This window comes from Chelonoidis abingdonii, chromosome 1 (assembly GCF_003597395.2).
Source record: "Chelonoidis abingdonii isolate Lonesome George chromosome 1, CheloAbing_2.0, whole genome shotgun sequence".
Lineage (NCBI taxonomy): Eukaryota > Metazoa > Chordata > Testudines > Testudinidae > Chelonoidis > Chelonoidis abingdonii.
In genome coordinates this window covers 143,670,826-143,684,709 of record NC_133769.1, presented here as the reverse complement: position 1 = coordinate 143,684,709, position 13,884 = coordinate 143,670,826, and the positions used below count along the sequence as shown (strand labels likewise).

The window sequence follows — 13,884 nt, the reverse complement described above, 5'->3', positions numbered from 1 at the left end:
AACCCTATTAACCCTAGCTTGCTTTGCTCCCTGTTTAGTGGCACTATTTAAACGTATGGCTAATCAAATTGTATATCAACGAATGATGGCACTGTATCAGCCAATAAAAACTGAGGACTGGGGGGTTTGAAGCTCTCAAAACGCTTTTAAGGGGGGATTGTAGAGCAAAAGGAATTTGCTAACTCTTTGCTTATGGCAATCCTCTGCTTATCATCCCAGTATCATCCCAGTTAATCTTTACACGTATGTAACCCTTCTTAGATGCACGTAGGCAAAATACCTAGGAGAAAGATGTTAAACAGATCCAACTTATCTACAAAAGGAATTCAAGAAATGTATGGACTGACAGAAGTTTTGCACGTAAAGATGTTTGTAACCTAGTATATAAAGGCTGTTCTGAGCCAGTAAGGTGTGTCTTCTTCCTTTGGCACTAGCCAAGAAAGAAGCACCTGCTCAGCTGACCGAGAATAAAAGCTTGGTACCCGTCTTCCTGTCTTCCGTGCCTCCTTGGGGTAATTGACTAGCTCCAGGGGGAAACGAGCCTATTTGGCTAACACATTGGTGGAGAAGAATTGCTTGTGTTTTCTGTAAGTAAGGTGTTTATTTGGGGGTTTTGTTGAATACTCACCTTATTTTGGAAAATCAAGTAGCAGTCATAACCTAAAATCTTTTTTTCATTCACATCTGGTTAGAAGGTTGTGACCTTTTCTCTCACATGTTGTCTTCCCCAGAGAGGTGCAGGCCTTTGTCACGTCCCAGCTGGAATACTGCAATTAGCTCTGTTTGAAGACCACATGGAAACCTCAGCTGGCACCTGGTGCAGAGTGCAGCTGGCTTCATGTGGGGTCCTGCAGGGGACACATGACTCCCAAGCTCTGTGATCCGCACTGGCTTCTGATCAGGGCGACTCTATGTTTTTTGTCAAAACTGCGGGACCGGTAGGCTCCCGCAGAAACGCCGCCGAAGATGGCCAGACTGCCACCCTCACAGCCACCAGCAGGCCGCCCCCCGCGACTTGCCACCCCAGGCACATGCTTGCTGCGCTGAAGCTGCCCCTGCTTCTGATTCACTGAAGCTGGCTACTTTGACCTATAGCACTCTATCAAAGACTATCTTTCTGCATAGGTGCTGGAACTAAGTTGCTGGGGGTGCTGCTACACCCCACTGACTTGAAATACTAATAACAACTCAAATACATAGTTTTATCCTTCAGCACCCCCACTATAAAAATTGTTCCAGCACCACTGTCTCTCTGATCTTGAATGGCAGAGTGGTCAGTTCATAGGTTGCACCGGTAAATAATGTATGACATGCTGACACCTCCCAGCCCAGCTGTTTCTTTCCCTGCACCAGTCCCTCATGTCTAAAAGGCCTCCTCACCTATAATCCCATAGTTCCTCTTGCTTTTATCTAATTTCTGGCTAATCTCTATGTCCTTCTTCCCTCCCTCATGTGCTGGAGCAATTTACAAGATGTGGTTTAGTTAGTTTAGAGATGGATTTTGTTAGCACTTTTTATTAATTGAAATAGGTAAATGAGAAAAGCTGTGCTTGTGGCACCATAACATTTCTGGAATTTGTTCATTAGTTAGGGACATTTAATAAGGATACATCTGATCTCAACCCTGAGGAAAAAGCTCTCTATGACACTTGGTTTTGGTCATCAAGAGCACATTTCATCCCCAGGAATTCAACCTATTGCATTTCTCAGAGGGTCGCTTTCCGGTGCTCCAGTACTGAGCAGCACATCCATAAATGGCCTGTGAAACTGAGCTGCTTGCTGTAGTAAAATGAGACAAGTACTGTACATTTCTCTTGACTCTTTCATCCCAAAAGATCCTAACTTGTGTAATGCACATATAGGAACCCTGAGACAGAGCTATAAATAGGGTCCTACCAAATTCACAGCCATTAAAAACACATCACGAACCGTGAAATCTGGCACCCCCCTGTGAAATCTGGTCTTTTGTGTGTTTTTACCATATACTATACAGATTTCACAGGGGAGACTAGCGTTTCTCAAATTGTGGGTCCTAACCCAAAAGGGAGATGCAGGGGGGTCGCAGGATTATTTTAGGGCAGGGGGATTGCGGGATTGCCACTCTAGCTTCTGAGCTGCCTTCAGAGCTGGATGGCCAGAGAGCAGCTGTTCTTGGCCAGGCACCCAGCTCTGAAGGCAGTGCCCTGCCCAGGAGCAGCGCCAGGGTTTCTGACGCCCTAGGCGGATGGCCATTTCGCCGCCCCCCGCGGGTCCAGTGGACCTACCGCAGTCATGCCGGCGGATGGTCCACTGCTGGAAAGGCTTCAGTTGGGCTGCCGCAGTCATGGCGGCAGGCAGTCCGCTGGGCTAAAGGCTCCTGTGGACTTGCCGCAGGCATGACTGCAGTAGGTCCGCCGGAGCCTTTAGACCAGTGCACCGTCCGCCGAAATGACTGTGGCAGCTCCACCGGAGCCTTTCCAGCAGTGCGGAACGTCTGTGGCATGATGGCGGTTAGTCCACGTGACCCGCATGCCGCCCCCCCCGAAAAATAGTGCCCCCCAAAAAATTCTGCCCCCTTAGGCCATTGCATAGGTCACTTAAATGGTAGCATCCGCCCTGGCCCCACCAGAGCATGCACAGATAGTAGGATGGCAATACCATATCATGCCTCCTTACTTCTGCACTGCTGGCCTTCAGAGTGGTGGCTGGGACAATGGTCAGCTGCTTGAGTTATGGCCCAGCTCGTGCAGGGTAGCATGTTGCAGGAAGTGAAGAATGGAAATTATCAGCATTATTGCATCCTGAGTCTTTCTGGTGGTTGGCTCTGCCCTCAGAGCTGGTTTGTGACGCAGCCGCTGCTCTCCAGCTGCCCAGCTCTGAAGACAGCACCAACATCAGCAGCAGTGCAGAAGTAATGGTAGCAGTACTGCAACCCCCACTACAATAACCTTTGTGACTCCACACACACACACACACACACACACACACACACACACAAAACTCCTTTTTGAGACAGGAGGAACCCCTATAATTATAGCACTATGAAATTTTAGATTTAAATAGCTAAAATCATGAAAGTTATGATTTTTAAAATCCTATGACTGCAAAATTGACCAAAATGAGCCATGAATTTTGTAGGGCCCTAGCAGATGGTGCTTGTCTGGACAGTTTACAGTGGAAGTAAGTATCACTGTTGGAAGGCTGATGGGAATCCCACAAGATGTCTGCATTTCTGTGAGCCTGGGAATCAGAAATCCCTGTTGTGCCACTGTCACTCACTGAAAGTGTGGGTAACTCACCACTCTGTGACTCAGTTTCCCCATCTGTATAGTGAGAGTAATGACACTTACGTTTGTAAATCACCATCTCATATGCAGATGACATGTATGCACAAGCATGTAGGGATAAAATTAGAAAAACCAAGGCACAAAAAGAGATTAAACTAGCTAGAGACATAAAGGGTAACAAGACAACAGTCTACAAATATATCAGAAGCAAGAGGAAGACCAAGGACAGGGTAGGACCATTACTCAGTGTGTGTGTGAGGGGGGGGAAAATAACAAAAAATGTGGAAATGACAGAAATGCTAAATGACTTTTTTGTTTCAATTTTCACCAGAAAGTTTAACAGCAATTGGACATCTAACTTAGACAATGACAATTAAGTAGAATCGGAGGCTAAAATAGGAAAAGAACAAGTTACAACTACTTAGACAAGTCAGATGTCTTCATGGAGCTGACTGAGGAGATATCTGAGCCATTGCAATTATCTTTGAAAAGTCATGAAAGATGGGAGAGATTCTAGAGGACTGGAAAAGGGCAAATATAATGCCAATCTATAAAAAGGGAAATAAGGACAACCTGGGGAATTACAGACCAGTCAGTTTAACTTCAGTACCATGAAAGATAATGGAGCAAATAATTAAGCAGTCAATTTGCAATCATCTATAAGATAATAAGACGATAAGTAACAGTCGGCATGGATTTCTCAAGAACAAATCATGTCAAACCAACCTAATAACTTTCTTTGACTGAGTAACAAGCCTTGTGGATAGCGGGGAACATTAACGGCAGGTATTAGAGGCCAGGGGAGGCTAAGCCTCCCCAAACAGCCAGCCCACTGCCTTTGGAGCATGCTGCCACAGGAAGGGCACCCAGGCCATGGCCCACCCATGCTCCACCTCGAGACCCCCCACTCCCGTTCGTCCTCTTCCTCCCTTGGGCCCTGCCCTTGCTCTGCCTCTTCCTATCTCCGCTTCACCTGCATGAGAGCCTCAGGGAAGAGAGTGATAAGGTGCGCATGAGTGGTGAACGGCCAGCTACCTGGCTGGCAGGTGGATGGACGGGGCCTCAAGGGAGCAGGCGAAGAGGTGCAAGAGGTGGGCAGAGATGCCTCGGGAGAGGGAGCCAAGTGGGGTTGGAGGTGGAGCGTGGGTGGGGCTTTGGGATGGAGGATACCGAGAGGGGGTTGGCTGCAGGGTGGGGCCATGGTCCAGCCACGCCCAGCCTCCCCAAATGGCGGAGTCACTCACCGCTCATAGGAGGAAGGCAGTAGACATGGTATATCTTGACTTTGGTAAGGCTTTTGATACTGTCTTACATGACTCTCTCATAAACAAACTAGGGAGATGCAACCTAGATGGACCTGCTATAAGGTGGGTGCAGAACTAGTTGGAAAACCATTCCCACAGAGTAGTTATCAGTGGTGCACAGTCAAGCTGGAAGGGAATAACGAGTGGGGTCCTGCAGAGATTGTGCCTGGGTCCGGTTCTGTTCAATATCTTCATCAATGGTTTAGCTAATGGCATAGAGAGTGCACTTTTAAAGTTTGTGGATGACACCAAGCTGAGAGGGGTTGCAAACACTTTGGAGAATAGGATTAAAATTCAAAATGATCTGGACAAACTGGAGAAATGGTCTGGAGTAAACAGGATGAAATTCAATGAGGACAAATGCAAAGTACTGCACTTAGGAAGGCACAATCAGTTACACATATACAAAATGGGAAATGACTTCCTAGGAAGGAGTACTGTGGAAAGGGATCTGAGGGTCGTAGTGGACTGCGAGCTGAATATGAGACAACAGCGTGACATTGTTGCAAAAAGAAGCAAATATCATTCTGGGATGTATTAGCAAGAGTTTTGTAAGCAAGACACAAGAAATCATTCTTCCGCTCTACTCCGCTGTGATTAGGCCTCAGCCGGAGTATTGCGTCCAGTTCTGGGCACTACATTTCAGGAAAGATGTGGACAAACTGGAGAAAATCCAAAAGAGAGCAACAATCATGATTAAAGGTCTAGAAAACACAACCTATGAGGGAAGACTGAAAAAAATGGGTTTGTTCAGTATGGAGAAGAGAAGACTGAGAGGGGACATGATAACAGTTTTCAAGTACATAAAAGGCTGTTCCAAGGAGGAGGGAGAAAAATTGTCCTTGTTAACCTCTGAGAGTAGGCCAAGAACCAATGGGCTTAAATTGCAGCAAGGGAGATTTAGGTTGGACATTAGGAAAAACTTCCAAACTATCAGGGTGGTTAAGCACTGGAATAAATTCCCTAGGGAGCTTGTGAGATCTCCATTATTGTAGATTGCTCACAGCAGTTTAGACAAACACCTGTCAGGGATGGTCTAGATAATACTTGGTCCTGCCATGAGGGCAGGGGACTGGACTAGATGACATATCGAGGTCCCTTCCAGTCCTATGACTCTATGATTCTAGAAGCTAGTGTGATGTTTCCTGGAAGTACCCAGGTTCGTGAGTCACCTCGCCACCACTGGCCCTTAGCATGAGGAAGCCTGGTCTGTACCTGCAAGGTAATGATTCATTTGCACCAGCAGTGCTTGCCACGGCTGAGCCCCGGCATTTCTGGGCTTGGTGGTTCATAGTCTGGCACCTCTGGACTTGCTGCATCAGTTATGAATTTTAAAAAATTGCTTGAGCCCCAGCACATTTTTCATTAAATATTAAGCACTGCTGCCGGGGGCCAGCTCCCAGCTCCACCATTTTGTAAGAAAAACAAGCCCTCCATTCTCTGCTCATGCGGACTCCACTGTCCCTGTGCAGGTCAGCAACTGGTACACATCAACCACTGAGTCCTCCGAGCATCTCCCTGCAGTGCCCTGCGTCATATCCACTGGACGCTCACAGAATTCCCAGATCTGCCATTCCCAAAGGAACAGTGCTGCACAGCTTACCAGCTACCCCATAGGCCACTACAGCTCCACTTAGACACAGCACTTCACTTTGATTATAGAGAAAGCAAGTATACGTGTATTTAACAAAGCACAGAGATTGCAGTGAGAGGAAGCAGAAATATTGGAACCAAAGGGTTACAGATAAAATAAAATCATAAAACACATTCAAGAGTCTAAACTTAACTAACAAGATGCCCTCTTGTCTAGTAAGGTACAGCCAAGCCAAAGGCCTTCTCTTCTCCTGGGTGATCTGCTGTTAACTTCAAGGCTTTAAGAATGTAACTTCCTATATCTATACATAGCTCCTTCCATACTATTCGCACACACATTTCACAAGTATTCTGATGAGCAGCATGACTTGGTAGAGACCCTTACATGACATTCTTTGGTGAACTGATATGTAAATACCAGACCCAGGGGATCTCTTGCACCCTTATGCCCCCCTGTGCCCTCTGCCAGTTGGCACCACGAGGTACCTGGATCAGTGCTAGGCCCTCTGGAGGAGGTTAATATATTGCATAATGCAGGGGTGGACAAACTTTTTGGCCTGAGGGCCACATCTGGGTGGGGAAATTGCATGCCGGGCCATGAATGTACCAAGCTGGTTAGGGGGTTGGGGTGCAGGAGGGAGTGCGGGGTGTGGGAGGAGGTGTGGGGTGCAGGAAGGGGCTCAAGGCAAGGGGTTGGGGTAGAGAAGGCGTGCAGGGTGTACGAGGGTGCTCAGGGAAGGAGGATGGGGTGCAGGAGGAGATGCACAGTGTGGGAGGAGGCTCACGTCAGTGGTGCAGGGAGGGGTGTGGGGTGCAGGAAGGGGCTCAGGGCAGGTGGTCAGGGTGCAGGAAGGGTGTGAGGTGCAGCAGGGAGCTCAGGTCAGGGGGTTGGGGTGCAGGAGGGGTGTGAGGTGCAGCAGGGGGCTCAGGCCAGGTGTGCAGGGAGGAGTGTGGGAGAGAGCCCAGGGCAGGGGGTTGGGATGCAGGAGCGGTGCAGGGTGTGGCAGGGGATTGGGGTGCAGGCAGGGTGTGGCAGGGTGCTCATGGCAGTGAGTCAGGGTGCAGGGTGCAGGAGGCGTTCAAGCTGTGGGCTCCAGCCCGACACAACTTACCTGGAGTGCCTCCAGGGTGGCAGTGGTACACACTGGGGCCAGGGCAGGCTCCTTGCCGGCCTGCCCTGGCCCCAGCGCCGCCCCACTCTGAGAAGCGGCTGGCACCATGTCCCTGCTGCCCCTGGGGCTGGGGAAGCAGATGGCTCCGTGCACTGGCCTTGCCTGTGGATACCTTCCCTGAAGCTCCCATTAGCCGCAGTTCCCTGTTCCCAGACAACGGAAGCCCTCTGCCTCCCCTCCCCCAGGGGCCACAGATATGTGGTGCTGGCTGCTTCTTGGAGAGGTGTGGGGCCTGCAGCACCATGGGAGTGCCAATTCCTCGGGCCAGATCCAAAGCCCTGAGGAGCTGGAGCTGGCCCGCAGGCTGTAGTTTTCCCACCCCTGGTATAATGTATTACCACTGGGCTCAAAGTTCTGAATGGGCTTCTGTCTCCTCACTTTCTTCCGCCAGCTTCTCACAAATAGCTCCTTGGGGGCTGTGATGGAATATACCCCTGTCATGGTATAATTCCCCACTCTGAACCTTAGCGTCCAAAAGATGGGGTACCAGCATGAATTCCTCTAAGCTCAGTTACCATCTTAGTACTTGTAGCGCTGCCACCACCCAGGAATTCCAGTGCCTGATACACTCTGGTCCCCCCAAAACCTTGCCTGGGGAACCCCAAGACCCAGATCCTCTGGATCTTAACACAAGGAAAGAAAGCCCTTTCCTCCACCGTTGCCTCTCCCAGGCTTCCCCTCCCTGGGTTACCCTGGAAGATCACTGTGATTCAAACTCCTTGAATCTTAAACAGAGAGGAAAATGCACCTTCCCCCCTCCTTCTCTTCCCCCTCCCAGACTGTCCCTGAAAGAGACAATAATCCTAACGCAGAGAGAAATTAACCTTTCTCTCCCCCTTCCCTCCTTTCTCCCCACCAATTCCCTGGTGAAGCCAGACCCTGTCCCCTGGGGTCTCACACCAGAATAAAAAAACAATCAGGTTCTTAAACAAGAAAAGCTTTTAATTAAAGAAAGAAAAAAACAGTAAAATTATTTTATGAATTAAGATGGATTGGGTACAGGGTTTTCAGCTATAGACATGGAACCCTCCACCCTAAGTATACAAGTACAAATTAAAATCCTTTGAGCAAATACAAATTTGAACTCCTTCAGCGAAATGCACAATGCAAATAAAGAAAACAAATATAAGTAACTCACTATCTACCTAGTACTCACTATTTTGAACTGAAAGAGCTGTATTGGAGAGATTGGAGAGAAACCTGGTTGCACGTCTGGTCACTCTCAAACCAGAGAGAAAACAACCAAATTTAACAGCACACACAGAAACTTCTCGCAGATTTGAAAGTATCCTGTCCTCTGATTGGTCCTCTGGTCAGGTGACAGCCAGGCTTACTGAACTTGTTAACCCTTTACAGTCAAAAGAGATATAAAGTACTTCTGCTCTATTAACTCCTACTATCTGTTTATGACAACCCCAGTATTCACATCCCACACACAAGCATAATGATCTACGTACCAGGTACGCCTTGTGAGGTATCATTTGAAAACTCATAACTTGCTGGTCAGAATTGTCCTGATAAAACGTGTGTGGCAACCTTTAAGTGAAGTTATATGATTCCCCTGATTGATGTTGAGGGCATGTTAAAAACTCATGTAGCATCAAACCACCCTGTTTTGAACAAAGGTGTGTATCTTTGCTTTAATTTTCAATTGAACAGTAAACAGAGTCATTAAGCAGGAAGGGGAAACAAAGGAAGCTCAAATAAATGAAAACAGACAGCAAGGAACATCCTTCCACTTGGACTGGAAATGTTTTTCAAGAGGGGGACTGAAAGTCTAAAATGCAAGGGGAAACATTCCAAGACAACCTCTCTCTCTTCCTGTCTGTCCCTGGCATCACACCTAAGAAGACAAAGGACAATAGTTATTGGACTTTGGGGGAAGAACACCCTGGCCTGAAGACTTTGGTGAATAACTTTGCTGGAAGCATGTGGTGAGAAATTTTGCTTAAATCTAATATAATTTGTTAATGAAGCACTCGCAAGCTTTTTATCCCTATTTGTCTTGTAATCATTTCTGACCTTTATGCTTCAGTACTTGTACACACTTAAAATCCATTTTTGTAGTTAATAAACTTATTTTATTGTTTAATCTAATCCAATGTGTTTAAATTGAAGTGTGTGGGTAGTTCTATTTAAGAGAATAAGATGGGATATTATTCCCTTAAAGGAATAATGGACTAAAAATATTTGAACCATACAGGAGAGGCCTGGGCAGTAGAGGACATACATTACTGGAGGGGAATCTAAGACTGGGAGGTGTGGGGGTCACCCTGCAGTGTAACCAAGGCTGTCCCCCCACTGGTCTGAATTGTACCTTGTTGTGTCACAGGTGCCTCACACCGAAAGCAGTTTCACGGCTGAGAATCACTGCCAGAGATAGGCACCTCCCTACAGCCCAGACTTAGGCTCCTATCTCCAAGAGAGGGGCAGGATTTAGCACACCCTCTATTTTGGCTATCTTGACAAAGAAGCTGACAAAGGGGACCATTAATGCCCAGTGCCATGCTGGTTTCTGTGAGGAAGATGATTTTTGTTCACTACAACCCAATGTCCTTGTTATAGCCGTGACATAGGAGTGAAAGGCTCCTTAGTGCAGTCCCCCAAACATCTTCATTTTTCCAGTCTCCTTTGATTTCAGCATGCCAGGTGCAGGTGTTTGGACACCAGTTTTTCCATGTCTCAGTGTTGCTGCCGGCCTGCCGGAGCTGATTTCATAGAGCAGATAAGTCACCCTGGTGTCCAGGGAACTGTCTGTTGTTATTTTTACTTTAATCCCCAGAGAGTGGATTCTGTCAAAGATACACCTGACTACTCATCATGCAATTAATGATTAGCACTGACTGCCATGGGCTTTGATTGCATGCAGGTGATTGCCAGAGCTCTAGCCACCTTAACACTGAGGAAGCACAATTGAAAGAGGGAGCAATTCTGGTACCCTCGATCTGATGGAGGAAAGTGAGGACCTTCCATGACTAGGCACTTTGTCAGACATGACCTGCATTGTTTGATGTTACTGCATTCTCCTTTTTGATTGCTTATGATTTTTCTTTTTCTGCTTTAGAAATTATATCACAGTTGATAGGATGTTTGCAGTTGACGTTTTAACCTCATCACACAGAAATGCCAGTGAAAGCATCTCCTCAACTGTGTTATAGAATCACATTTGATAGATTATCCACTTCATGTCCTTGGGGCAGTGCAGAATTGTTCCCCACTACTCATAAATGTCTTGGTAACTTGATTTGCAGAGAATAGAGAGCAAAGCATTGCAGAGAGCTTGTCACTCAGCCTTATTTCCTTAAATGTGCAAACCCCTCATCTCAATTTACACACTCACCATAAACTCCAATGTTCACAATGTTCGTGAAGTAAAGATATTTGTCTACTGGGTTTGCACTCACAAAGCTACCATGGATATATTATATGCACTGCAGTTACAATATAATTACTGTCTATCTATCCATCTATCCATTCTTCCTTCTCTGTCTAACATTTGTAGACATAGGTGCCTAAAACTACACTTCACTAGATGGCTTGATTTTCAGAGCTGCTGAACTACTGTAGCTCCCCCTGAAGTCAGTGTTACTCAATTTTGGAAAAGTTGGCCTGTTTAGCTATGTCAGTATTTCTAGTGAGCCCCCCTCCACGGCATCTGGATATCAAATACATGCATTGGATAGCTCAGTACAGTACTGTCCAAGTAAGGACCAACTTCTCCGCTCCTCCTTCGAAGGAGCTTTGTTAAATTGATCTTCCTAGGATCGTGAAAGCTACAACGGAGCTATGTTTCTGTATAGATACATCTGCCCTCAAATCCACTGCACTAATTACACTGTAGCTACAATATCCATGAAACATAACTTTTCTATAGTAATATTTGTTACAGTGAACAATACATGCACTTATCATATGTCTGTTACTGGAAGAATATCCAATTTAAGGCCCATTTACGTCAATAGTGTGTGTTTTAGCGTAGCTACAATGAGTTGACAATGAATCTATGTATGTTATTTTTACATTTGACAGGTCACCTCGCTACACTTATCTTTGCTCCAGTGGTTATGACTGGAAAGAAAATTAAGATTTTATTACTTTTTGATAAATAACAAGTTATTCCCCGCTTACAGAAATAGCTATAAAATATTATAATTAAATATGAAACAGTATGGAAATTCTCCACTTCAGGCACTTGTGACGGGGTGTATAAAACCCTCACTGAACAGCAAAAGGTCAAAGAGCAGCTCTGGGCTGAGGAGGCCCCACCCCCATGCCTGTGCCAAGCATGCTTTGTTTGGAGGCTAGGAGTCAGCCAGTTCAGCTGGGGGAGGACAGAGCAGGGAGAAGGACCCACTCCAGGAGCTCTGGAGCAGGATGCAATCAGATCCAGACTGAACTAGAGATGAGTAGACAACCTATTGGGTAGTACTTACTAAGATAAACTGAAGCCTACTGTAGGAAAGAGGGAGGGAGGAAGTGACCCAGGGAGGGCATTCCAGAAAGAAAGACATCGGACAGACGTCACAGGGCCCTGGGTCAGAACCTGGTAGCATGAGAGGGCTTGGGATCCCCTACCTCTCCCATTATGACCACTATGTGGAGTGACCACCAGAGACCACCACCAGTAGGTGGTGCATCCCAGACCTGTTCACAGTGCCCTCTGAATATTAATTCATATTCACTGATAAATTTCACACTAGAAACTTCATCAGTAAAAGCCACTGCAAATACTTTTCCATGTATTCACAAAAAAAGGCTTAGTTGGCTCCTCAGGGAGTGTTTCACACCTCCATTCCCCACACATTTTCCTTTTACTTATCTCTGTTTTCAGGACCGGCGCTAGTGTTTTTAGTGCCCTAGGCGAACAGCCATTTCGCCACCCTGCACGCTGGTCCCGCGGCTCCAGTGGACCTGCCACAGTCGTGCCTGCGGAGGGTCCACCGGTCCACCGGAGCCGCGGGAGCAGTGGACCATCCGCAGGAATGCCTGCGGCAGTGCTACTGGAGCCGCGGAACCAGGGGACCCTCCGCAGGCATGACTGTGGCAGATCCACCGGAGCCGCCTGCCGCCCCCCCTGGCAAAATGCCGCCCTCCCCCCCATAATCCTGGCACCCTAGGCAATTGCCTAGGCCACCTAAATGGAAGCGCTGGCCCTGCCTGTTTTACACCGCTGTATATCTATGGACTGCAATGGAGTTATTCCTGATTTACATTGGTGGAAGTGAGAGAAGCATGAAAGCAATGACGTCCAGTGCATTTGCAGACATACACACATACACCTACAGACCCACCTAACCATATGTGTACTTACTGTGTGTGATGTTACACCCCATATCTCATATTCTTTATGGAAATATGCTTATGATATGGATATGGCATAACTGCGATCTATTTTATGCAAGCTGAGTCTTATAAGGTATCATTGGAAAGGTTATAATTTACTGAATGTGATTATCCAATTGTATGCATGTGTAACCCACACAGCTCCTGGGTGTGGTGTTCTGTTCCATCTCGTGGCACCAAGACCATTTAGAGCAGGGGTTTCAAACACGCAGCCTACGGGGCTCTTGCGTGTGATCTGCCAAGCTCCCCTTCCCCCCCATGCCCCTCTGCCTACCTGCGGGATTACCCTCTGTGGCGCTGAGATCCCCACTCCGCTCTCTGAAGCAGCTGGCAGCATGCCCCTTCGGTCCAAAGGGGGAGGGGGAAGGAGGCAGACGGCTCCTGCATTGCCTCTTTCCAGGCACCACCCCCCGCAGCTCCCATTGACTGGGAACAGGGAACTGCGACCAATGGGAGCTTCACGGGAGGTACCTAGAGGAGCAGCAAGAGCAGCAGATGCAGGGAACCCTGAGCCCCTCCTCCCTTCTCCAGGGGTTGCAGGGACATGGTTCCAGCTGCTTCCTGGAATAGAGCAGCGCGGGGCTGGGGGCCAGGGCAGGCAGGGAGCCTGCCCTGAGCCCCCTGCCACATCTTACACCCCAACCCCCTGCCCCGAACCGCCTGCCACTTCCCACACTCCAACCCCCTGCCCTGAGCCCCCTGCCGCATCCCGCACCCATCCTGCACTCCCTGCCCTGAGCCACCTGCAGCACCCCTCACCCTCTTGCATCCCAGTCACCAATGCCCTGTCCTGAATCCCCTGCCACACCCTGCACACCACCTGAACCTCAACTCCCTGCTCTGAGCCCCCACTGCACACTGCACACTTTCTGCACTCCCTGGGGGCAGCATTGGGGTGGCGTCTTTGGGGAAGGGGTTGGATTGGGGCAGGGAAGGGGTAGGAAGAGGTGGGGCAGGGGTGGGGCCTAATGCAAGGGGTGGAGTAGGGGCATGGCCAGAGGCAGTTGAAGGCGGGGTCAGTGATGGGGCCCTCAGTCCAATGTACTAGTCCTCATGTGGCCCTCATGGTCATTTGAGTTTGAGACCCCTGACTTAGAGTGAGAGTTAAATGAATCTGGTCCACAGCCATAGCTAACAGCCAGTGACTATGTAACAATTACAACTGTGTATGTATTTGGGAGACACCCACCAGACAACAGGCCCCAT

At 48.0% G+C, this 13,884-nt stretch overlaps 1 protein-coding gene across 2 annotated transcripts in view; it reads right to left on the bottom strand.

Annotated features, from left to right (window-relative positions):
• Positions 1–13,884, bottom strand: part of LOC116823836 (C->U-editing enzyme APOBEC-1-like) — an 81,740-nt gene that overhangs the window by 22,636 nt on the left and 45,220 nt on the right. The gene's annotated exons all lie outside the window — the stretch shown is intronic.